Below are 24,890 nucleotides of genomic sequence, written 5' to 3' on the forward strand. Positions count from 1 at the left end.
TATAACTGTCAATTATTTTGTCTCATGAATTCAGTGTCGTGTTTTTATTCAAAAATGGTATTGAAATAGAATACTCAATACACCTCAAGTGTTCTCTCTTTATCTAAACTTAGTGTTCTCGTACATCTCTTTTCTTCATGTTAGTATGTTTGCTTTAAAAAGCTGTATGTTCCAATGAGTAATAAGTGTACTTAAGGTCATTAACTGCCATATGTTTGGAATGCAAATCTCGATTTTTATAAATAATATATATTTGAGAATCAAGAGACTGTATTTTTTAATGTAACATATAGAAACATAAAGACTACATAAGGATGTACAAAGCTGTATTTACAGCACTCTGTGATTGTAGACTAATTGTCAGTATTTTACTTATGTCCAACAGTATGGCAGTTGCCAGATAGAACGATAACACTATTGCCAGTCCAAATAGCTTGTTAGGATTGCTAGTTTACTTAGTTTTAGCAATTTTAAGACAAGCTCTGTTCACTATCATTCATGTTTTAGCATAAATATATTTTCTAATAACCCTTCAAAGTTTTAGCAATTTTAAGACAAGATCTGTTCACTATCATTCATGTTTTAGCATAGGTCTAATAACCCTTAAAAAACTCAATTTGTATGTAAATTTTAAATAATGTGATATTTTGCAATACAGAAATTTATAAAAAAAGGGCTTCCAGGATTATTTATATAAAAATATTATGTATTGATATTTCATTGAATTAAATCATGTATTATGTTATATTTTATTTAGTTTTTATCAAACCCTGATCAGTTTTTGCTGAGTTCAGGTTATGCTCAGGAAATGTCACCTGTAATAGGGAACACCGTACCGGCCTCTTCGGTTGACAGCATCACCCGATGTGAGTTGGGTCATCGACAGACAACATGCATTTGGGTTTCTTGAAAGAAAACCTACTACTTTTACGTTTTATTCATGCTCATTATTTCAAATTTAATCTATTCCAGAGCAGAGATCTAATGTTTCATCAGGGTAAAAATTTAATAAGTCTTGATAAACTCAGTTTAAATTTGTTTGAAATGATCTTTTGTCCTATCATCATCAATGTCAATCATTTTTATCATTAGTTAAGATTTTAAAAGTGATCAGGGTTTTAGCTTTAATATTGTCTAATTTAACAGGGTGTAATTTTAATATTAAAGAATCTGGCAATCCTAAGAAAAGCTCTATTAAATATGTGGTTGTTTTTGTGTAATGTATGTACTGTATGTGTATGTATAGAGATTTTATGTACATATGAGGCTATTATGAGTATTAATATCAAAGCTATTGGTTTATCAATTTATCGTCTATTTATTTCCTGTAGAATCATATAATTTTTATTTTCAGTGCAATTTAGATTATAGCAATCAGAAGATCATTGTTTTTTTAATTACCTTTTTAAAGAATCCAATTAAATTATTATATTATCGACACATTTTGGACGTAATTAGACTATGAACTTTACCAATAACGCCAAGAAGTTCCAATTTTATTTAATATAGAAACAATGAATTATCATGTATAATAGGCCTGATTATAATTTTATGATTATATGTGCCAACATCTTAAATGCAAAATTGGATTTATAAAATATAACAATTAATTAGGCTAAATATCATTCACTATATTACGATACATTTAGCATTTTCAAAAAACAACTTGTGTGAATTTGAAATAAAGTACAACAGAATGTAAATCTACACATAACATAGGGTAGGAAGGGTTGATTCTATTTAAATGTTGAAGTTAGCTCCAGTTCACCTTCCATTTTGTATTCCTGATGCCACTTTATTACCTTTTTATAGGTGTCTCTGATGTCGAAAGGGTGTAAAGGTTCGTTTTGAGCTTCTTAGTCACAGACTTTTTTTAGATCTCTTCAGAGTACATGACTCCAAATACCAGAAGTCAAGTCTGAGACAGCGTCAAAATACCAGATGCCAGAAGTCAAGTCTGAGACAGCATCAGATACCAGATGCTGCAATCAATGAAAGGTGAACTGGAGCTAAATTCAACATTCAAATAGAATGTAAATATTTTTAATTTTACAAATCTTCCATTTTTCACTATCCGTGTTTAATAATATGTTTAATATTCACCTAGCCACTGAATTAAATTCCAGTATTTTTTAAGTTTTTGTTAATACATTTTTATACTGTAATGGTGCATGCAAAGCTTGATGTTCTAACTCCTGGACCGAAACAATTGGTTTAATAATTGAGTCCGTAAAAGGAATTGATGAATCAGTAGCTTATTCCTAGCCTACGAGCTGTGATAGGAATGAATGACATGTGATTATAGCTATAAGTAAGTTACCACGATGGGCTGGTAACAGTGCTGTCTTCTCAGTGTTTCGTGCCGCCCCGCCCACTTCACCATTTGCACATATTTTGTACAAATACTGTATAATGTAATTTTATCATGTGATTTTACCAAAAGTTATTTTCTGAATTCAAAAGTCAAATAATTGCTTCCCCTATTTGTAAACTGTACATGGTAAAAGAAAGTTTTGTAATGTTTATAATGTATGTAATGCGTATATATTTCTTGTATATAATTTGTAAAGACTTAATGTATGATGATAAGAACTCGTCATTGTAATGTAAGATTTATATATATTGCCAATAGGTCTTTGTTTTGTACAGAGTTATACTGTAAGTGAATAAAACATTGGAAATGTCTTTTCCAAATGAAATCCTTAGTTATCATTGTCCTGTAACCAGTAAATCACTAGACTATTCTCTACTTTTGCTTGGCAAAGTTATAATCGGTATAAGTTTGATGAAAATTGGGGTTTAGGTTTTAAACAACAGGAATTAACACAATGTTTTTAAAGTACTTAATATGCATATTAGGTAACTTTATGATGATGTTTTATCAATTATATACATTTAAATTGGTTATAAATCAGAAAAACTGTACTAGGCAGAATACATAAATACTGTGAGCAACAAACATGCAAGTATAGATAAAACCGGGTTACACTAGTAGTTTTTTTAATTACTTTAAATATATGATTTAATACACTTTGTAACCAACATTAAAGTCTAAAACTTGATTTACAAAATTTAAAAATTTGAGTAAAGTGTGGAACATATGAAACCATTTTGTCCAATTTAAACTTTCATCAAGATTGAAGTTTTATATACTACCATTTCTAAATGTACTGTTTGATTGATCATCTCAGATACAGATAATATTTTGTTTTCCTGATATCATTTGTTTAGGCTCATCAAAAACTTTAAAACATCCACACCGCTCATGTTTATATTTGAAACCTATACCAAAGTATCTGTAACCTGCCCTAGAAATGGATATGAAGAACCAACAAGACATTTTAAAGTTCTCTAGTACAGCGTCCTACCTGTAAATAGGATTTTTTGTGCTCCAGAATGATTAACCTAGTATATAAGTATGATCACTATCCATTGCTATTTTACATCTTTAATTTATTACAATAATAATCTTTCTCCAAAGTATTTATATAATAATAAATAACTGCACTGAGTCAGTACCAATTTATAAACATCATCTAACATTAAAACATCACCCTATATTGTATGAAAATGTGATTTGATTGATTAACGCAATAATAATGCACCTTCATTTCCGTTGTTTCTATTATCATTATACTGAATTTTATAGATTATCTCTACAAAACTCAAACATAATGTTTTGACAAAATTAAATGTTTTTTTTTTAGCAAATTACTGCATGTTGTAGTCAAAACCAATTGATATATCTTAAGAGTAAAATATTACTGGTTTGAAATTTTATTTTGTTGGAAACAAGGATTCACGCTTGCTCCAATATTATTTACCATGTCATTGTCTTGATATACATACCACAACATTGAATTGCAATATATGATATATTTACTTGTCATGGTCAAAGTGACATATTGTATCTAAAGATACACTGGCAATATAATTTAAAAAACTAGTAACTAAATGAAAGTCTGTATGTATATAATAATAATTAACATCGATGTGCAAGTATGTACATGACTAAATTTGTTTGTAGATACAACAATAATTTCCAATTTATATTTTTAAATTTTAGAATTAATGACAAAACAAAACAAGGCAAATGAATCCAAATCATTTTATGTTTGGCAAAAGTAGAAAAGTGGAAAACCATATCAATAGTAAGTATTTTTTATTTTCTTCATAACAATAAGTTATTTTAACTGTCGTTAATCATCAGATTACAGATTATAGAATAAATAAAATTAAATGATATGTTACTGTAATGTATGTAATGTCATATACAATTCAGAACATCTACATTCAAACACATGAACTCATATAAAATAAGAAATTGAGCTTTTAAACAGTAAAAAATATGTACTACATTTAACAAAAGATATATTAATTAACATGTGGATATTAAATATATATTTATAGTAATTATAATTCAAGTATTAAGAGTAATGTATAGAATGCTTTAAAAGGAAATAAGGTTAAGCAGTCATTTGGAGTAAAAGCTTTTTCAGTAACTAGAGCATATACAACTTCGCCAAAGTCAATATCTGAAATGTTCTGTTGTCAGAACTTACCTTATTGCCAACAATTTTTATTGCCAAAAATGATGGTATACAGACAAATGTCACTGGATCAAAAGTTGCTACTACCATTACTACCTAGTAGACTGCATCAAATAATATGATCACAGTGATTACGACCACATGTAACATAACAAAGTAATTTTGCAAAATCATTAAATAAAAACTTTCAATGTATTGTAAATATTGCTAATGCACTTCATTTCTGTTATATTATTAATTTTTTACAGTTATATTTATATTATTAGATAGAGAGTTTAATGTTAATCACATAAAAATTCTTAAATGTTTTACAAGAGAAAATAAATAATAACATTATTTCATATACAAGAAACATATGACAGTGAGAAGAAATGATCTTTTCAGCGTACATGGGCTTGTCACATTTGTAGTTCATCATTGTTTATCGTATTGGATTCTGGGTCATTTTCTCGATCTTGGGCAGATTCGATAGAATTAGAAATGCAATCAACCTGAAACTAAAAATGTCGGAATCTTTTTCTTTAAACCTTGACACAGTGCTTAAAAAACATCCATATAAAAAAGTATTGGGTCTTAGTTTTGTTGATTTTGTACATTCTTAGTAATTTTAATAATCCCATAAACATGATTCATTTATAATAATTCCAAGAATAACTTTTAATATAAGTATTGCTTGTATTATACATTTAGCACAAGCACAAGTGTCAGCAGATATATACTCTTTGCCTGCTGTCATTGGGCCCATTCATTAGAATCAAATTTGATATTACAATTTAATACTAAGATCTAAAAACATAAAGGAAGTAACATTTGGTAGTTCATTTCTTAAAGTGAAGTAAAATATTCTGCTATAAAAAATATGCAGTACATTTTGTAGTATGGTAAAATATCCAGAATTACTCAGTTTTTAGTTAAATCTGAGAAAACTAAAAATATTTCTAGATGAACTGTAAACAGTTCAAAATTCTATTGGCCAGCTAATAAATCACAAAACTGAACCCAATACAAATATATGAATTTTAAAAGTATAATGTTTTTTAAGTATTAATAATTGCCACACTATACTAACTTAACCAATTTGAGAAGTGGATTACTTTTAATGACAATAATACACCACATGGGCACAGGTAGAATAAAAATGTAAAAACAGTGGACTACACTCAAACATTCCATTCATCCAATAACATTAATGTAGATGATATAATATTGGTATATTAAATTATTTAATGGGATGAAGAATTCTTTTAAGTTTTCCTTAGAAGCAAATTAAAAAGAAAACTTTATAACCCTCCCTGATTTGCTGAGCTCGTTTCATAAGAACTTTATGGGAATGTGATTGCATTCTCTTTAATGCATACACCCAGAATTTTAAAAAATGAAGACATTTTTGGGAGAAGCCTGAAATGTGCCTGAAATACCATTCTGTTAGTACTTAAAGTTAAACATCATATATGAGGGGTGATCAAAATATTCAAGAACTGATTTAAAACAAATTCGCAAAAGAAACAAGTTATTGGACTGTCCCTTGGGAAACTATATTTTCATATTACCGTTTCCATCGCTAGAAAGAGTCTAAAAATGTGTGCTCTATTACTGTTAGATAATCCCATGACTATTCTGTAATTTCATCATCTAATTAAAATATACAATCTTTCAAGTGTCTCTTCAGTTTAAAAGAACAGAGGCCAGGTCTGGCAAGTGAGCATTACCAGAGCTTGGTAATGGTGGTCACAACTTTGTTTTGTACAATGTAACAACAAAAATGAAATTTAACAATGAAGATTAATAATTCAATATGGCTGAAAATTGGTGTCAGTTTCTCCAAAAGAATTTCTACAAACTGAAAAGAATTTACCTTCATGGCATTTTGAACCCAGTCCAAAATAGGGTTTATAAAATGTAAGATTTTGGATCAGTATGAAGCTGATATATACTTCAGTATTTTTTTGACAGTAGAATTGTCTACTATGTTTCCAGTGTTCATATTTTTATGTTCATTAAACTAATGTTTTCTTTGCAAACTTTTATTCTTTCAATTCTTTAGTGGTGACTAGGATATAGATCAAGAACTTCTACAGTATTTGAAAAAGTTTTTGGACAATCAAAACAAAATAATTGAAGTACTTTTAAATTGAAAGCAACAAGTCAAACAAAGCAAGAGACGTGGCCCAGTTTTTTGAAATGGTTCCAACTTTTGGGTGATTTTTATCAAATGGCAGTTGGGAATCATACTCCCTATACCTCGGAACAAGATTTTAAAGCACACAATGTAGATTTATAAGAAAAGAAAGTGCATTTTTTCTATCAAAGAGGGGTTAAGATACATTAATCTTGTTACAAAAACTATTTGTTTGTACTGAAGTTGGAAATCAATCTTACATGGACATTATTGACAAAACTTTCAGAGTACTTTATATCAAAAACACACGTGCCAGTGTCTTGATTCAAATTTCTCAGAACCACCATGAAATCAGGTCAATCATATTCAGAATGGATAACAAATCTATGCGGAATTGCTTGTTCTTGTAATTTTAAATGCATGAGATCAGAGTGTGACCAATCATTAGTTAATGGTTATACAAGAGGTGTTATAGACATACTCATGCCACATGATTTTGTCCGCACTCAAGCCTTGCAGATAATCAATCTCACATTAAGTTGATATTTTCAAACTCGCATCTACATTTGAAATGAAATGAAATGTGCCTTTATTCAAGAGACTGAGTTAGGGCTATTTAGCCCTCTCTACCACTCAACCTCACATAATATACAGATATATATATATACATGTACATGTGATATATACATATGTACATTTAATGACCTTAAACAATAACAAATTACATTTTAAATTAAAATTTAAAATTAACCAAAAAATATATATATATATATATATATATATATTATGTAATAATTAAAAATCAAATTTATCAGCTTAATTTGTAGAAAAAAATTCAAAAAAAGATAAATTAAAACTTAAATTAACAATTTACTTTTTAAAGAATTTCTCGTTATTTCTCTCAAACACACAGCCTGACCACAAGCACGCCACGAGCACCGCCACTCGTCACCCCAACAGACCGCCCAGCAACAAGATTCAAGATTCAAGATCTTTATTTGTTGTTAAAACATGATTTACATGCAATAAACATCGTCAGTAATATGAATGGCTTAGAAAATATTTAAACTAAGAACTTCTTATTTCAGTTTCCTTAAGCTTCTTTCAATTTCTTAATTTTTAATAATTAATTAACAAATTTAAATAGAGTAACAAGAAACTAACAACAAGAATTAACAGAAAATATTAACAAGATTAACAGTGAATAACAAAACAATAACAAAAAGCCTATAACTAGTGAATTAAAATAATCGAGATAAAATTGGTAAAATTAGTCAACAATTTAAAATAAACTACAACAAATCAACAAGTCCCTGACCCCCGCCCCAAAACGAGTTCGACCTTCTATAATACGGATATCATCAGGAAGAGAGTTCGAGAGGCGACATGCCTGAACAGTGAACGACTTACTGAAGAAGTTCGATCGATGAACAGGAATTGAAAGTAACGTGGATCCCCTTCTCGTAGGTCGTTCACTTTATCGGAAATAAATTTGAAATTTTCGGACAGGTAAACAGGTGACTTGTTTTTGATAACTGAATGTAGAGTTGAAAGAATGTGAAGTTGGCGAAGTTGTTAAAGTTTCAGAAGCGATAGCTGTTTGAAAAATGGAGTCACATGCTCATAACGTCTGAGATTGAAAATAAATCTGATACAATAGTTTTGCGCACGTTGAAGCCTGTCCGAAAGCTCAACAGTCATGTCATTGATCACAGCGTCACAGTAGTTGAAGTGTGACAGTATGAGAGTTTTAACCAGCATAACCTTGACACTGAACGGTAGATATAAAGCAAAACGCTTTGAACTGTGAATGCCGGCCAATACTCTATTACACGTTACCGTAACCTGGTCATTCCACTTAAGACTTGAGCTCATAGTGAGACCAAGGTTTTTTAGTTTGTTTTGAAAATTTAGTACGTGGTTATTGAGATTGAAACTCAAGCTGCTAAAAAGATAATTACTGAAAAGGAAAATACTGTTGATCTGACGTTTTACAAGTATACTCTGCCAATTGAAACGTTCCTGGACTCCACCGAGATCTCAAATATAAACTTTTACTTCATTACACAGTATTTATGGTAAGCCAAATGTTTTGTCAAATCAAGTCAAAGACTTCTAGAGAGCTGATAATAAAATTCATGTTTAGTATTGGTAGATAGAAGAGAAATTACATAATCAATCTCATGAGAATGATGACAATCTAATGTGCACAAAATAATACATATTTCAAATTATAAGAATATTTCTATATAACTAAACAACTCAATTAAACAAGTGTAGACACTGATTATAATAAAAAAATAACCTTACTTTGGTCCAATAAAATAAGGATATTAAAAATAGCAGATTAGTAATAGTAAGCAGATAAAACAATAACAATTTAAGTAATAACAATAAATAATAGCAATATATTATTATTCCTTAAAAAATTATAACAGTGTAAAATGCGTCTGAACAACAATAATGCATTCTTTAAACAGATAGTAACATAGAAGTTACAATTTTAGATTATCAACCAACATTGGTTGCTAAATATTCATCAACTGTTGAATGTTTAACCATTTGCCAAGGACTATTTTAAATTTATAAAGGCTGTCATACCACGCACTTCTTGGCAGTTTATTAAAAAAATTCTTATAACTATATTTATTTTAAAATGTTTAAGACTAATGTACATAAATCTAACATATACCTATTTATAGTCTTATATACATGGATAACTTGTCCAATTGTGTTATCATCATACACCAGATGAGATTAAAAAAACATAATAGAAATTCACTAATAAATCTTCACCAATAGTTTATAAATTTACGCATAAGGAAGGTAACACTATTCAACTTTTTACAAAGATTACCTATAATGTATCTCCTGAATGTGAGATGTGGCTATTGTTGAACTATTAATTTTTTCATTTAGCCATATTGATTTTGGTTAAAAACAATTGATTGGTTAAAACTTGTATCAGCACCATGAGGGCTGAGAGCATAGGAACGGACAGACAAAGGTTTAAAGAGAATTACCACTCATGTTTTTATAAACAAAAATATAAATGTCAATCTCAGTTGTATTTGATTATTGTCGCCACAGGATGTGGTGAGATAAAGAATTCATAAGAATGCTTTGATACATTTTTTATGTTTATCCATTTTTATTATGAAATATTAGAAGCTTTTAGGTATATTACTGAAAACTTAAATCCTGAGCATTGTTTTTTGAGGAATATGAGTCTTCTTTGAATCAGATGAAACTTTATTCTCAGGCTGCTATCAGAAAAATTAAATTTTTTCCAGTTTTTAATTTTTAGGACTATTTTTGGGGGTTGTGGTATAGAAGTAGACCTAACCAAGATATGAATTTGTTGGGGATAATTAAAAATTACTATAAATTCTGACAGAATCAAATGAAAACTTGGCTCATAAGTTCCCATTTTGGGTACACTACATAACTGAAAATTGATAAATGTATAGCGGATTTTAGAAGAAGGGGCAAGTTTTCTTTCTCTGTGGATATTTTTTCTACCTTGAGTTGGAAGTCCAGAAGTTGAAATTTTTCTCCATCGAAGCACTGGTTTCAGAAATGTTTAAAGAGTTTAGCTTAAAGGTAAGCATTAAAAAATATCTATAGAAAGCCAAACGTCTCCAGGTCTGGTTCAGCAAGATGGAATGCAGAATCGGCATTTCTTCCAATGCCCATTACTGGGAAAAGCTTGTGATGCCATTAATAAAGTGGTTGTGTATGATGATTCTATATTGAGGGATATTGTGGTCTAAGCCATGGTTAAGCATCTAATAGATAATAAGTTCCATAAAAATGAAATTTGGTATGAAATATTTAATAGTTGCTGAAAATTAGAAAAATATTATGACAATTAGCAAAAGTATATAATAAAGTAATGGCTGGAAGTAATTAGAGTACACAATTTCTTTTAAACCTAAATTGAGGCAAAAGGAAATGTAATTATAAAAGTACTATTCAGATTATAATGGCTTTTTGCAAAAAGACAATGTTTCTATCCACTTTCCTCCTTCCATTTATGTACTAAGAATCAAATTTGGAAAATAAATGCAAAAAAGTAGAAACCAAGTACATACTACACACTCTGTCTCACATACTCTTTACATACTAGATATTTTATTTTACTGTTTACTCATTACCAGAGTATTCTGGAAGATATAGAATAAGACTTGATGAGTCTTAAGAATATCAATTATATTTTTATATGAAATCAAAATAAAATGTAGATGTAGACTCTGTATTACAAAATTTTAATGTGCTAATGAATAAAGTGAACATTTATCCAAAATGCTGGAGAGCATTTTCAAAATAACTGCTTTTTAGTTTAAAAGTTTTAGCAGATTTAAAATGCCTTAAAACTTGAAATGCGTAATGAACAGGTTCTCTAGAGGTGCATTTTAAGTAAACATGACTAATTCTATAAAAATCAGAACATTTAAGAGATGTGTTAAAATCTAATCACTATGCATAATGAGAATTTAAGCAGAACTGTTAAAGAAAGCAGTTTTATAAAACTGTTTTTTTTTTAATTTATTCATTTTGTAATTATAATATAAACATGATTTTTAAAGAAAAATTTATATTTATATTGATCCAGGTCAAGTACTTATAATAAAGAATCTAATTGTCCTCATTTTACTGGATAAATTAAAGAAACTGATTCATTCAGGAAGGTGGTTCCATAGTTCGGCTTTCTCGTCATATTGGGCCAGAGGTATGGGATGGTCTTTTTGTGAACACATATGATAACTTCAAGTGTGAAAAGGTCTACCACACTAAAAATAATATTGAGCTCCTTGAAAATCTCCCCTTAAGAAAATCTCCGTAATTTTTAGTTGAAGGATTCTTGCTATTCTGTTGAATGAACATCAACCTTGTGTTTGGGATTAGTTTCTCCAGTCAATGTTGCAGATGTGATGCAAAATTAGAGTAGTGAGCTCTTTTAACAATGTTAAGATCAGTAATGGTCATGATTCTGTTGATTAAAGAAACTCCTGTGCCTAATATCATGCAAAGATAGTTTTTTTCTTTTTTATGTACTGTACTGTACTTTGCATGTCATAAATAATCATGCTGTATTACAAACAAGATATTATTAAAACTTAAATTATAAATTCAATAAAATAAAGGGATTTAGAGAAATAAATGGGTTGTACAGTGTAAGAGATTTAAAAAAAATGTGTTCATAGATAGAAGCAGATAAGAAACAAATGATTTAAAGTTTGGCTCAATTTAATAATTTTGCTACCTGTTTGGAAAGTTTATTGAATCGTAACAACTGGTATAATTCATAGGTGATAGTATTTTTATTTTAATACAACCAAAAAATTGTTTTTGTTATCCTGTCAGAATCCAAACCCCCAACCACCAGCACTATACTGTCTCACTGGTGTATCCACTCTCTTTACTCTCTTGTTATGACCCAAACAACTAGCTACCAGCACTACTCTCTTCTTGTGTTCCAAGATGTCAACCGCCAGCACTATACTGGCTCACTGGCTAATCTCTTCTTTTATGTGTGAATTCCTGGATATCTACATTCTGCTGTCCACTGACTGCTCTGCTTACCTTGGTTTTGGTTTGTCATAAGTGTACTGCTTCCATTGTAATGCTTGCTTGTGGTAGATCTGAGTTAGAGATATCCAAGATTCAAATTCTGTCGTGACATTGTATAACCTTTTATTAGTACTATTGACCTTATACTATATCGATTTTCCTCCTTATTTGATAAGATCCTCACACAAGCCAATGGCTCATGAGGACAGGCAGAATAAGTCTTTGTACAGCCCAAAGCTCATATAACAATTATAAGATGAGAGTGGACTTCCCATATCAGTTTTGCCTCATTCAATTTTTCATTGTAGGGAAATGGATTGAATTATATAATTTTTATATTATGTCATCCATAAGTGGATTAATAGTTTTACCTAAGGTGGTATGCTGTACCTCTGTCTCTCATCAAAGCCACTTTGAAAACTTTGTTCATTAATGAAGCACAGAAAAATCTCTATCTTTGTTTATGTTAAAAAAGCCCCACCACCTCAAGTTTTATGACTTCAAAAAAATTTCTGTCAGAACATCAATTTTTTAAGAGGGAAAGAGACAAGAGATTCCTAAAAGTAGTCTTAAAAAAGAACCTTTGCACCTCCCTTACGTAAAGTTTTAGCCCTCAGAATCTGAGGCTTATACATAACCCTATAAGATTGAGAGCTCCTGATCTCTGATATACTGAGAGCTGAGGAGATAAGCCCTAGGAATCTTTTCCTGATTTTACATGTGGCAGGACAGTTTAGCCATATATGTTCTGCTGATTCTTCTGCTTCTCCACAGGGTCTTCATTCTTCAGTCTGGCTTGGACCCACCTTCATCAGATGTTTCCTAAGAGGGCCATTTCATGTCAGCATCCCTAATCCTAGTGGTATATCCTCCATACTTAGTTTAAGAAGTATTCATAATCATAGTCATAATTTCTTTATTATTACATGAGTACAAAAGCGAAATTAGGGTCACATGTCCCTTTCTTACTTTTTACTTCAACAAAATTCAACAACTAAACAAATAAATAACTGCAGTAGAAAAACGTATCAACTGACCATCCTTCTGCATAAGGAAAGATAATTTTAGAAGTCCTGAGGGCTTTATCCAGGTTATGGATCCAATCCTCTTTTCCCAATATATTACTAAAGCACTGCTGTAAGAAAAGGCTACTCCACAGCCTGGCACTAGCCCTACAGAAGGTTTTCAGTGCCCGTCTTGGCAAGAGTGTCTACTGTTTCATTCCCCTGAATTCCATCGTGGCTTGGCACTCTGCCAAGGGTAACTTTGTTCCTCTTTGCCAGTTCCATTAGTGCATTCTTACATTCCCATACTGCTTTAGAATCAAAGGAGCAGGTGTCGAGCGCCTTTAATGCTGCCTCTTGTAGAAGGGCTGGAAAGACCTATCTGCCCCTAGTGATTTGAAGAGCTTGAAAGACACTCATTTATTCCTTTCTGCTGTAAAGAACCTTTTTGATTGTTGTTGGGGCTTTTTTAACCTCCTGACCGATCCTCTCCCCCGCCAGAGAAATACATTCTCATCTTGTGGCAAGAGTCCGCCTGGAAAGTGTGTCTCTAACAATAGTTCCAATCTCTCCTTCCTACTCTCAGTTAGGCTACCATAAGCCTTTATTAATAACTCCAGAGGGTTTGAGTAGTCAGTTTGAAGAGGTTTTTGAAGCATAGCAGGCACTTGTAATCAGTTAAGGATTTTACAGAAGTTTCTCCAAATTCTTTTGACTCCTGATTTTTTTCATATATTCATTTATGGCTTTATAATATAGGAATAATTTGTTTGTTCTTGCCCTTTTGAAGAATTTTCTCGTTTTGTTTTTAAATGTTTATAGCCTCCTTGTCAACCAAGGCACATCTTTCTTCAGCTTATTGCTTCTTAGGGGATAGGTTTTCTTGTAGGCCTTTTTTATAACATTTTCTACCATTTGGGCTAATCTTTCCAGTTCCAACTTGTTTTTCTGATAGTTTTATGTCTAATAATTCTTATAGAAACTCTGTATGTCACATTCAACTCTGGTCCCGCCTCTAGGTTGAACCTAAAAAAAACAATGGTCTGACTGGGAGGCCTCATTTGAGACATGCTACCTAATACCGTTTAGGTCTTGTAATAAACTTAGGTTCTGACCCTTTATTTGCCAACTCGAGGCCATTTGAAAATATTAACTAGAGTATCCCCTCACCTCTAATATCTATGTTGGTGCTGCCCCAGTAAGTTTAGTGCACATTGCTGTTGCAACCGAGTATGAGACCACTCCTCTTTCTCCACAGTACTGCAGCAGCCGTGCTATTTCTATTGGTGGTTTAGAGATGAATTAGAGGAATAAGCTGAGGTAACAATAATCTTTTTTTCTTGTTGAGTGGCAATATCTACTGCCACTGCCACTAAATCTCTCATTACTAGTTCTGCAACAGGAAAACTATTATTGGTTTAGAGAGCAAAACACAGGCTCTTGGGTTTTCAACAGTTCAGTCATATATTAGGTTACTGACCTTAGTCGTTAGGCCCCTGATGATCTTTTATTGATCAAAGACTCCTGGAATAGGGTGATATCTAGGCCAGTTGATATGAACCTACTACACAAGATGTCAGTCTCTGAAACCATGCCATCCTTTACCTGGTAATGCCACTCAATTATGGCCCTCCAGGGCAAGCTTTTCAGCTTGTGCTCCCAGACCCCCTTAGTGGTCATCTTCTAGTATGGCATCCTCTTCAGATGTATCAACTCATACTGAATCAGGGGATCCATGAATTTTTCTGGGAAGCTCTTCTGTCTCCTTTGATTGTTCTGAGAGTTCAGGATGGCAAGGGTCAGATTCGCCCATAACTAAACCCTTTGTTTTTCGTGAACTTTCATCCACATTTGGAGAGCGGCTATAGTTCTCTGGTTTGGTTTTTGTTTTTTTATTGTTACTCATAGTGGTCCCACAAGTAGCAGAGAACTAAAAGTCACCCCATGCAGCACTCGGCTCTACCTGAAGAAGGCTATTTATAAACTGGAGGTTGCCAGCTCTCCAGAGTTTGTGTATTTGAGACTAAGCTTTCCCTTGACCATGTAGCTATCGGCATATGCTGTTCCACTTTGGCTTGGAAAGCAGAGAAAAATAGTTAAGTATATACAAGAATAATAGAAGTCAGGTTATTGGAAGAAGGTTTTCCCGTTAGATGAAGTAGACTGAAAAGAAACTGAGTGAGTGATAGATGATAGGAAAGAAGCCAGTCAGTCAAGCTCAGCCTGATTGGTAATAATGAGAAAACAAGGAGTGGATCAGGCAGTCAGGTGTACAGTACACATAAATACAGTACTAGACAATGATGAGAGAAGGTGGCTGTTACTAAGAAGCATCTAAGAAGCACTGACTTGACGTGGCTTACAGTATGAAGACTACACCACTTGCCACCCCAGAAAATCCATGCTATGTCTTTAAAACATGAACAATTTTTTTAAATTTTTCTCTAATCCTTCTTTTGTTGCGCACTTCATGGTAAGCAATATTCATGTACATTACTAACCGTACAAACTGATTACTAAAAGTGATAATGTTTAGGACCAAACTTGTAATGAATAATAAATTCAAGAAATTCTCCAGCCTAAATAAATAAGAAAAACTAATTATTTTAATTCAAGACCAATTTTGGAGACACTCTTTTATCATATGGTGTGATTTGATCAATTATTCCATTTTATTTATATCTCTCATTATCTTCTACTTACAATTATAATATAAAATATAACAATGACTTTAAAATCATAACGTGATTTTTCTTATGAAAAATATATTGTAATTTCTCTTACGAAAAAAAAATACTAAACAACTGTGATCAATCTACTGTTAACAGTCACTAGAAATGGATTAGACTAACTGGATTAATTAATATGCAGATAAAGATATATTTTCAGGAATATTTGACGTTATCAACAGTCTTGTATAGACAAGCAGTCAGAGTGAGGGATAGCAGACAACTTCAGATTGTAAGCCCATTGGCAATGTAGCTGTGGTAGCTGTGGTGTGCAGCAATATTACAAGATCACTGCTTCAGGGCTGTCCACCTGGCAGTTCTGGTGGGTGTTACTGTTGTTTGTGTTAGCTAGCACTCAACGAGAATATTTCAGAGTGGTATCAGATTTATATTGAATGAATTTCTTTTCGTCTCATTTGGTTACATAATCAAAGATAAGAGTATAATATTATTTTGGCCAGAGGTATATCCAGGGACTTTGTATTGGGAGATGTCTGAATTTAAACTGGAAATCTACGTTCTAGGTTTATAGTAGAATAGTGTTTACTCAAGAAAATGATAACTTACTTGTAATCATTAAAAGTTGAATTAAAATAAAAATAAATTTAATTATTTCTGATTAGGCCTAACGATTTTTAACTCCACTGAGGTGACGTCTGGTGCAGATGACATGTGAAGGACTTCTGGGTGATGGCTACATTAAGGAAAGCCATCAGGAGATAAAGACCTTGAGCTATATATGTGACATCAATCACACCAACTGCTGCAAGGTACATCAACAAATACTTGGTAATAAGCAGTACTGCTCATTAGACATTCTTGACCATATCAAGAGTACTATGAGGAATAAATTCAAACAAACAATCACATTTCTGTGTAATAGTCGCCTCTTCCTTCACCATCAAGTGTAATTCCTTGAGTGTTTACACCCACGTAGGATCTTCCTGAGTGCAAATCTGTGCATTACCTCATCCGAATGTGCTTTTTGTCAATCAAAACACAAGGCTGATACTAGAAGTATAAGCTTTTTGATAGTTGGGGCACTTGAATTCTACAGGACATACAGGATCATGGAAGGGATCAGGTTAGAGTGAATTTGGGGGAGAAGCAAATCCCCTGAGAGGTCTATTTCAAGTTATTATTTATTCATCTATAACAGGCCCAACTACTATTAGAGAGCCTTGAGGGCTAACCTGTAAGCCAGCACCCTGGCTCAGCCTTCTTTATTGACCTCCAATCATGCTAATAATCAGCTAATAAAGTCCATACTAGGTTCGATTTTAGTGTATCAGCCCTCCACAAACAAGGAGGTGCAGAAAGACCGTTGTTTAAGAAAGTCTGGTCTGCAAGATTAACAGAACTCAGGTTCTCAAAATATTTAGGTAAGATCTCAAAAGCCCCCCTTTGATTTATATATTCAAATGTTAAATTACCACCACCAACCAATTTTACTTTATTTTTATTTCATCTTAAAATTAGAGAATGAAGACCTAATTCATTGATAAAAACAGTATTATATTGAAAATTCAAAGGGGTGAAACTTTCATGCATTTAATAATGTAAGTGTTTTTTTATATTTTTGTGAATGTATATAAACCACTACACTTTTTTATTAAAATAATGAGATTTATCGATAAATAAAATATATTTATGAATATTTGTAAGGTATCTATTTATTTATGTACACCTTGTTAACCACACCAAAACAGAGAAATTTATCATTTTTTATTTGATCTTAAAATATAGAAATTTGTTAATAAATACAGCATCTTGATAAGTGCATTTCAATGACCCCTTGTTTTTTTAAAACAAAACATTGTACTGGCATATGTCATCATTATCAACATAGTCTTGAACTACTTTCTTATCATTTTAATATTCTAAAATTTTTCAACATCTTTAGCTTTAAACCAAATCTCATCTAATTTGATGGTTTACAAACGTTTAAGCCAACATTTCACTAGTAAGTTCATAAAAATGTAAGGTAATGGGATCATGACTGTAAAAACATGTATTGTGTATCCTAATGACATAGTCATAGTTAATTAGTTGAAATTACGATTATTCTGACTATATTAAAGGCATAAGATTAGAGTTCATGTAAAATTCTATCATAATTGTTTTCGGCTTGTGGTATATTTGATACTGTAGTGATGAAAGGAGAATAAATCTAACATTTCTAAGTCTGCCTATAAGCTACTATGATTTGATTTATTAATTTTGGAAGTTTAATGAAAGAAATACAGTCATTATAGCTTGTGTTTTAGTAACTCAGCTATACAAAATTCAATTACTAACACTTTATAAGAAAAATCAGAAATCAGAAATTTATTGTCACATAACGTTACATAATTGTAGTAGATAAGATCTACAATGAACAGGTGACTCGTCAATATAGTTTAAAATATACTAATCCTAATTAAAAAAGTTATAAACATAATTAATAAATCATTGATAAATAATCAATATTAATCGCACAAACAGTGATCCAGTAAGTATATAAAACATTAAATTCTAATGGTACAGGTATAGGTTATAATTCATATTAAAATTAGTAAAGATAGATGTAGCTATTGTTATCCTAAAATAAAATAATTTACAAAACATAAAACACATTTAAAAATAATTAGTGATAAAAAAGGATGAAATAAAATTTATATTTGATTAAAAATAATTTCTATATTAAAACCTATAAACATCTTGCCAAGTTGTGTTGTGCCAAAACCACTCTTAAATGCCAAAACATACTTTTGCCTGATAAGGTTCCATCAAGATCCAGAGGCCTTGACAGTCCTTCTGACTGCGAAGATAGGAAAATTAAAATTTTTGTTCACTCCAAGGGAATTATGGGCATTTAAAGTAGTAGTTAAAGGCAATTTTATAATTAGGGCTAAGAGATAGGGCAGAGATAATAGTGAGATTTTTTATAGTATGTATACAGGGTGTTTCCTAAAGGTGTTCCAATATTTTGGTATTTTGTTCTAGACGTGAAAATGAGCAATAAACTTCATATGGAGGTATGTCCTAAAACGTTTAGTTTTCCGTCTATCTGTCTATATGTGATTTTTACCAAAAAAGTTATATCTTTTATACCACTAAAGATAAAGTTATAAAACTTTGCAGTTGTGTTGGCCTTTTTTATGCCCATTCGAGAAAAAAAAATATGAACAAATTATCTTTACCCATTTCAAAATGGCAGCCAATCTTAAATTTTGATGTTAAATTCCGCAAAATCGATACCCTGTATGAAAATTTTACAAGAATATTAAAATGTTGTAAACTTTATTCTAAATCTAACAGTGGTTGTTTCATTAAAATCGGATAAAAAACAACTGATTAGTACTATTAAACATAATACCATGTTTTACACACTACACAACAGGAAGTATAGTTTTCTAAACTGTTTTACTCTGAACAGCTGATTTAAAGTCAATGAGCTGATTAATGTGAACAGCTGTTTATGTAAGCTATTAAAAGTTGTTTAATTCTGAGTTGGTAAAATTGGTAATACAATTATTTGCCATTACTGTTGCTAATGAAAAGAAACTAATTAAAACAAACAATACATTATACTAAAGTAATTGGAATGAAGACAAAACAACTTTTACATTACAGATTTTAATATTCTTGTAAGATTTTCATACAGGGTATCGATTTTGCGGAATTTAACATCAAAATTTAAGATTGGCTGCCATTTTGGAACGGGTAAAGATAATTTGTTCATATTTTTTTTCTCAAATGGGCATAAAAAAGGCCAACACAACTGCAAAGTTTCATAACTTTATCTTTAGTGGTATAAAAGATATAACTTTTTTGGTAAAAATCACATACAGACAGATAGACGGTTTAGGACATACCTCCATATGAAGTTTTTTACTCATTTTCACGTCTAGAACAAAATACCAAAATATTGGAACACCTTTAGGAAACACCCTGTATAAAATATGACATGTTTTTAAATAAATTATTACTTAAGGTAATTAGTTCTTTTAAACATAAAGCATGGCATTACCTTCAGGTATCTTTCATAAACATACTTTAAAAATGTGTATCCTTGTTTTGAACTGCTTTTCAGTGGCCCTGAATTCAAAGTAATCCCAATTACTACTCTAAATTTCTACAATTCTGTGTGGGATGATTAAAGATCTTCAGAGAATGGTATCTTAAAGGGCATGTAACTAAAAGAATTGTTTAACTGAAAAAATTAACCCAACAGAAAACCGATTGTAACACCTTAAGTAAAAGCAATATAAGGAAAGGAAAGTGCATGATATTATTTTCAAACATCAGTAATATAGATAAAATGAAAGTGCTGGAAAATCTGTGAAAATGGGCATAGAATAATTTTGTAGGATGTTACTGTGGATTGTGTGTGAATCTATTTATTGTTTATTACAGCTTCAATTCTGTCTCTTTATACTAAGTCTCTAGAATCAGAAATAAATGTTGAAAGGAAGTCATATGCTATCTGACGGAACTAAGCTCAGTGGGAATTTGAAAGATCTTAGAGTATTCCAGGAAGAATACGTTGAAGGGTATTTTTCAAAGATTCAAAATTATGAGATTGATCGATAAACTAATCTGACAATTGATTGGTTTAAGTGAGATGTAGTGATAGTGAGAGGATGGGTGTAATGGTGCAAGAGAGTGGAGTGAGTCAGTGATAGGGCAATGACGCAGGTCACTCACAGTTGTGTAGTCTATGGTCTTATCATGACGTTAATGTGATCCATGTAGCCTCTCTCTTGTTTGATTTATTATACATGTTACACTATATTATATCAGGTAACTTTACTTCACATATTCTTTATGCTTATTGTAATTAAATGTATTAGATGATTGAATACAAGTGCATGTAATTACTCTATAGCTTTCCCTATATTTATCTCTGTTTTAATGTTTTAATGCGTGCCTCTGGTTCAGCCTATATCCAGAAATTAGAATATTATACCTCGGTTTTGAGTTTATAAGATCTTCCCCTGCAACTGGACCTGTTTGTATCGATTGAGATTGCCCTTTGAAGTATTCAATCAATATCTTTGGTGTCACAGTTATTAGATTCACATATTCAGCAATTAGAAACAACATTGTTCTAACTAGTATAAAATATTAGTCTTAAAATACTTGAAATGATGACAAAAAACATACTTTATGCTAATAGCTAATTAAGTAAATCTTAATAAAAGTTTAATTTTGTCTGAATATAACATTTGATTGTTAATGTGTTATTTTAAACTTAATTTACTACTTTATGTTGTGTACATTTCAATTTATTAAATTTTGTTGACAATTTTGACAAAGTAGCCTTTCTCTGTTAGGGTTTATTGAACTGTAATGATTATGAATTGTAATTTTTATGTAGTGATTATTTTATTCCAAGAATTGTGTATGAATTTCGAAAGTTGTCTTTGATTCACTATAACCAGTTTACAGATATTGAGCCAGTTATTTAGTTGCAATAAGTTTTACTACCCAAATTTGATTACTTATGATCTTTACTATTTATTTAATGCTCTACACGATATTAATGTATTCTTCATCTAGCACTACTTTTGGAATTACGTTGGATAAACTATAAAAAAAAATATATATCCTTTCCGGTGCACGGTATGATAAAGATAGATTTCATGTGTGGCAGTCGCCTCAAAATATCAAATTAAAGATTAGTTTATTATTAGTTTTAAATGTTAATTTATACAAAACTGGTGGTCTGACAATTCTTTCACTCTGGAAGTTTTCATCGACCAATTTGGTGTTGATTAGCTAACTTCCAAAGTGCAATAGACATGAATCAGGTTGTTTCGTAATGTACTTAGGAACTTATTACATAGTTCATTAGTACATTAGATGCATAAAGACCAGTCTCACAGACCTTTAAACTATACATCAATCACAAGTTGTATTTCATATCTAGTGGTCTTGAAATTAGTTTATTATTTCATTGAATATTTTAGCAACTACAAATAAGTGAAAATTTGCCAATATCTGCTTTTTTAACCCCATAAGATTATATATTTTTTGTTAGTGACTAAATCTTCTATAAATACTTTTTGTAACATAAATTTTTAACACGTCAAAGTATAGATACGATATATATTTTAAGGAATATACCTTTTTACATCAAACTTATGTGGCTTTATTCTCAGATTCTTACTAAGAAAATTAATTTATAATATTTTATATTTAAATTAATAATAAGATGAATTATACCGAGTGAGCCTGTGAAGTTCATAAAAATTAGCAAGAAATTATGAAATTCTGATAGATGCCTTTGGAGTTAATGGGTTCCATGGTTTTAATATCCCTCGTAAAACTAGAAAAGAATGCAAATGGTCACTATCTTACTTTTATTGGTTGAGGATGACTAACAAGCTTATACAAGTTATGTGTAAGACCTATTCCTGTCCCAATTGTTTAGTTTGAATCAAATAGAAATTATCCCAGTATTCTTATCACAAATCCATGTTACATTGTGTAAAAGCTCATACATGTATACGTATATAGTGTACTTAGATACACGGAAATTTATAAACGTTTTGAACCAATATACTATGGTTTATTTGTTGGAAGAGAATAACCTGTTTCTGTAAATATACATATATATATATATATATATATATATATATATATATATATATATATATATATATATTCAATTTTTTGGGGTATGGGCATCATGATCAATGAAGATATAAAACTTTGATAAAAATTGTATTATGGGATGATTGCGATAGGTAGATTTCTTTGAAATTTATTTCAAGTGTGGTCAGATTACTGAGCATTGAGGGAATTCCACTACATATTATGTTTCCATTTAGAAATATAAATACAAATACTGTTCGGCCAAATCTATCATTGCCAACTGAGCTACACAACCCTATCTAGGTAGGACTGATAAGCTTCACTTCACTCATTCAGCTTTACTACAGATAATACTGGAACCTGTTATCTCGGCGTACTTTAATGTGTAGACAACACGGAATGACAGTCGTTAGACAATCCCAATTGTATTATCAACACAAAATCTAAGCCGCTAACCACGTGCAAAATAACAAACGAAGCCACAGTTGAGCCAAAATGGCAACTGTTATAAGTTGCCATTAACAATCATATAAGTAAGTTTTACCATTGGGTTACCACTCAGGCTATATAATTGGCAACAAATTGTAATATAACAGGTTGACTTAAAATATGTCTTGCAAGTAGGGCATAATTATGGAATATCTTCCATAAGTTACAAAACACTTAAATCATGTTCTATGACTCATCAGAATTATAATTTGTTTCCACAAATAATTAACAGCTGTATATTTGGTCATTTTGATTAAAATTAGACATAAGGCAAAATTATTTTCTGTAAAGTATATATTTTATAAAAAAAAACATTTCTAGGACTTGTTCTAAAATTATGAAAAAGTACTGAATATGGTAGAAAGAGACCTGGATCTACCTTATTATTTTAAATCGCTGTAGATCAGTATACGAGTATTGTGAACTTCAAATAAACTGGATCACTATTTTCCGCTGTTTGTTTAGCAAGATGTTTTCTATATATAATAATAAAATGCCATAACTTTTATTCTTTATTAGCTTAGAATTTTATACAAAAACCCAAGGATCAATTTGAATATATTCAAGTAAAGATTGTTCTCTCTCCAAAGCCTTATTCTACAAATCCTCCTCAATGAACCAAAAACCCTTGCAGGAAAATAAATCAGGACGGATAAGTGAGTGGAATGATTTCATTTAGGTTTAGTTGTGTGACAATGTAATAATCGTTTTGTATGATAGCACGGTAGTAACAGGATGAAACGTTTTTATCCTACACTCAATACACTCAATAGACCAGACTTTGTTCTTCTTAAGAGCTGGCTATACAGAAAATATTTTAAGTTTTGTGAAATAAGAATGATGTTAAGCCTTTAACTATGTTTCCTCCTGATTGATCAACAAACCTTTCAAATGTGCCAATTTAAAGGTGCAACTAATAAACACCCCTTTCTTTGGTGCTTTTATAACATGTGTGCAGATTTTCATTATGAAATGTAAGGATTTGTTTGATAAAAAAGGTTTGATTGAATAACGAACAATACTATGTGAAAAATTAAAAGGTGTTGAGGTACATATCATATCTTTCAAAACAAGACAAGTTACAAAACTACTAAAAAAAATAAGGGAGCACAGCAGTTAAGCAGCTCTTACTCAGTTTGTGTTGGTTAAAAATTAGGACTACCTGTTCTTAAATCTAGCTCATGTTTCTTGATACACGTAACAAAACATATTGTTGTAAATCCTGATAACATGACCATTATTATTTCTACCAACATAACAAAAAAGATGAAAAAATGTGTCAGTCACCACAATTCTGCCTTTTTACCCATCACAACTTTATTTATGAATAACTTTGAGATGGCATTGATGATTATTTTGCTGATTGGTTTCTATAGTATCGCAAACATCCTTTAAGACAAACTAGCATCTTACCAATAGAGCCAAAACTAAATTTGAGACTAAACAAGCTTCCAAAATGTTTGTTATCTTAGAACCGAATAGCATAAACAAACAAAACATTAGTTTCTGCAGATAAGTGACAACTTGTACACACTGTTCCTCCACTACACTTCATCCACTCCACATGCTCTGCAGACTCACCTACACATGGTAAAATTGCCATTATTGCTTAACTTGGTTCAGCTGGTACTAAGATTTGTTATTGTTGTTTTATATTAATCTCAATTAATGAGCATATTACCGTAATAATCTGTCGTAACGTTTCTGTGCACATGCTCTATTTTAACTGTAAGAATATACATTTTGATAATTATTTCAATTACAATTATTTCAATGTATAAAATATAATTTCAGCTTCAGATGGATAGATTTTGATGGTAGACAAACATGAATAATCGTTTCA

At 31.0% G+C, this 24,890-nt stretch overlaps 1 protein-coding gene across 5 annotated transcripts in view; it reads left to right on the top strand.

The window, feature by feature from the left end:
* The window catches only part of LOC124369023 (inositol-pentakisphosphate 2-kinase), a 171,027-nt gene that overhangs the window by 113,075 nt on the left and 33,062 nt on the right, over nucleotides 1–24,890 (top strand). The window contains exon 1 of one of the 5 annotated variants that reach the window (XM_046826691.1): nucleotides 16,725–16,746. The exons of 3 other annotated variants lie outside the window; for them this stretch is intronic. The gene's annotated coding sequence lies outside the window, so the exon portion shown is untranslated. Of the gene's footprint in view, nucleotides 1–16,724; nucleotides 16,747–20,618; nucleotides 20,762–24,890 lie in introns of those variants that run through there. One more of the 5 variants, XM_046826690.1, reaches the window with a different exon arrangement.

Source organism: Homalodisca vitripennis, chromosome X (genome assembly GCF_021130785.1).
Source record: "Homalodisca vitripennis isolate AUS2020 chromosome X, UT_GWSS_2.1, whole genome shotgun sequence".
NCBI classification, from domain to species: domain Eukaryota; kingdom Metazoa; phylum Arthropoda; class Insecta; order Hemiptera; family Cicadellidae; genus Homalodisca; species Homalodisca vitripennis.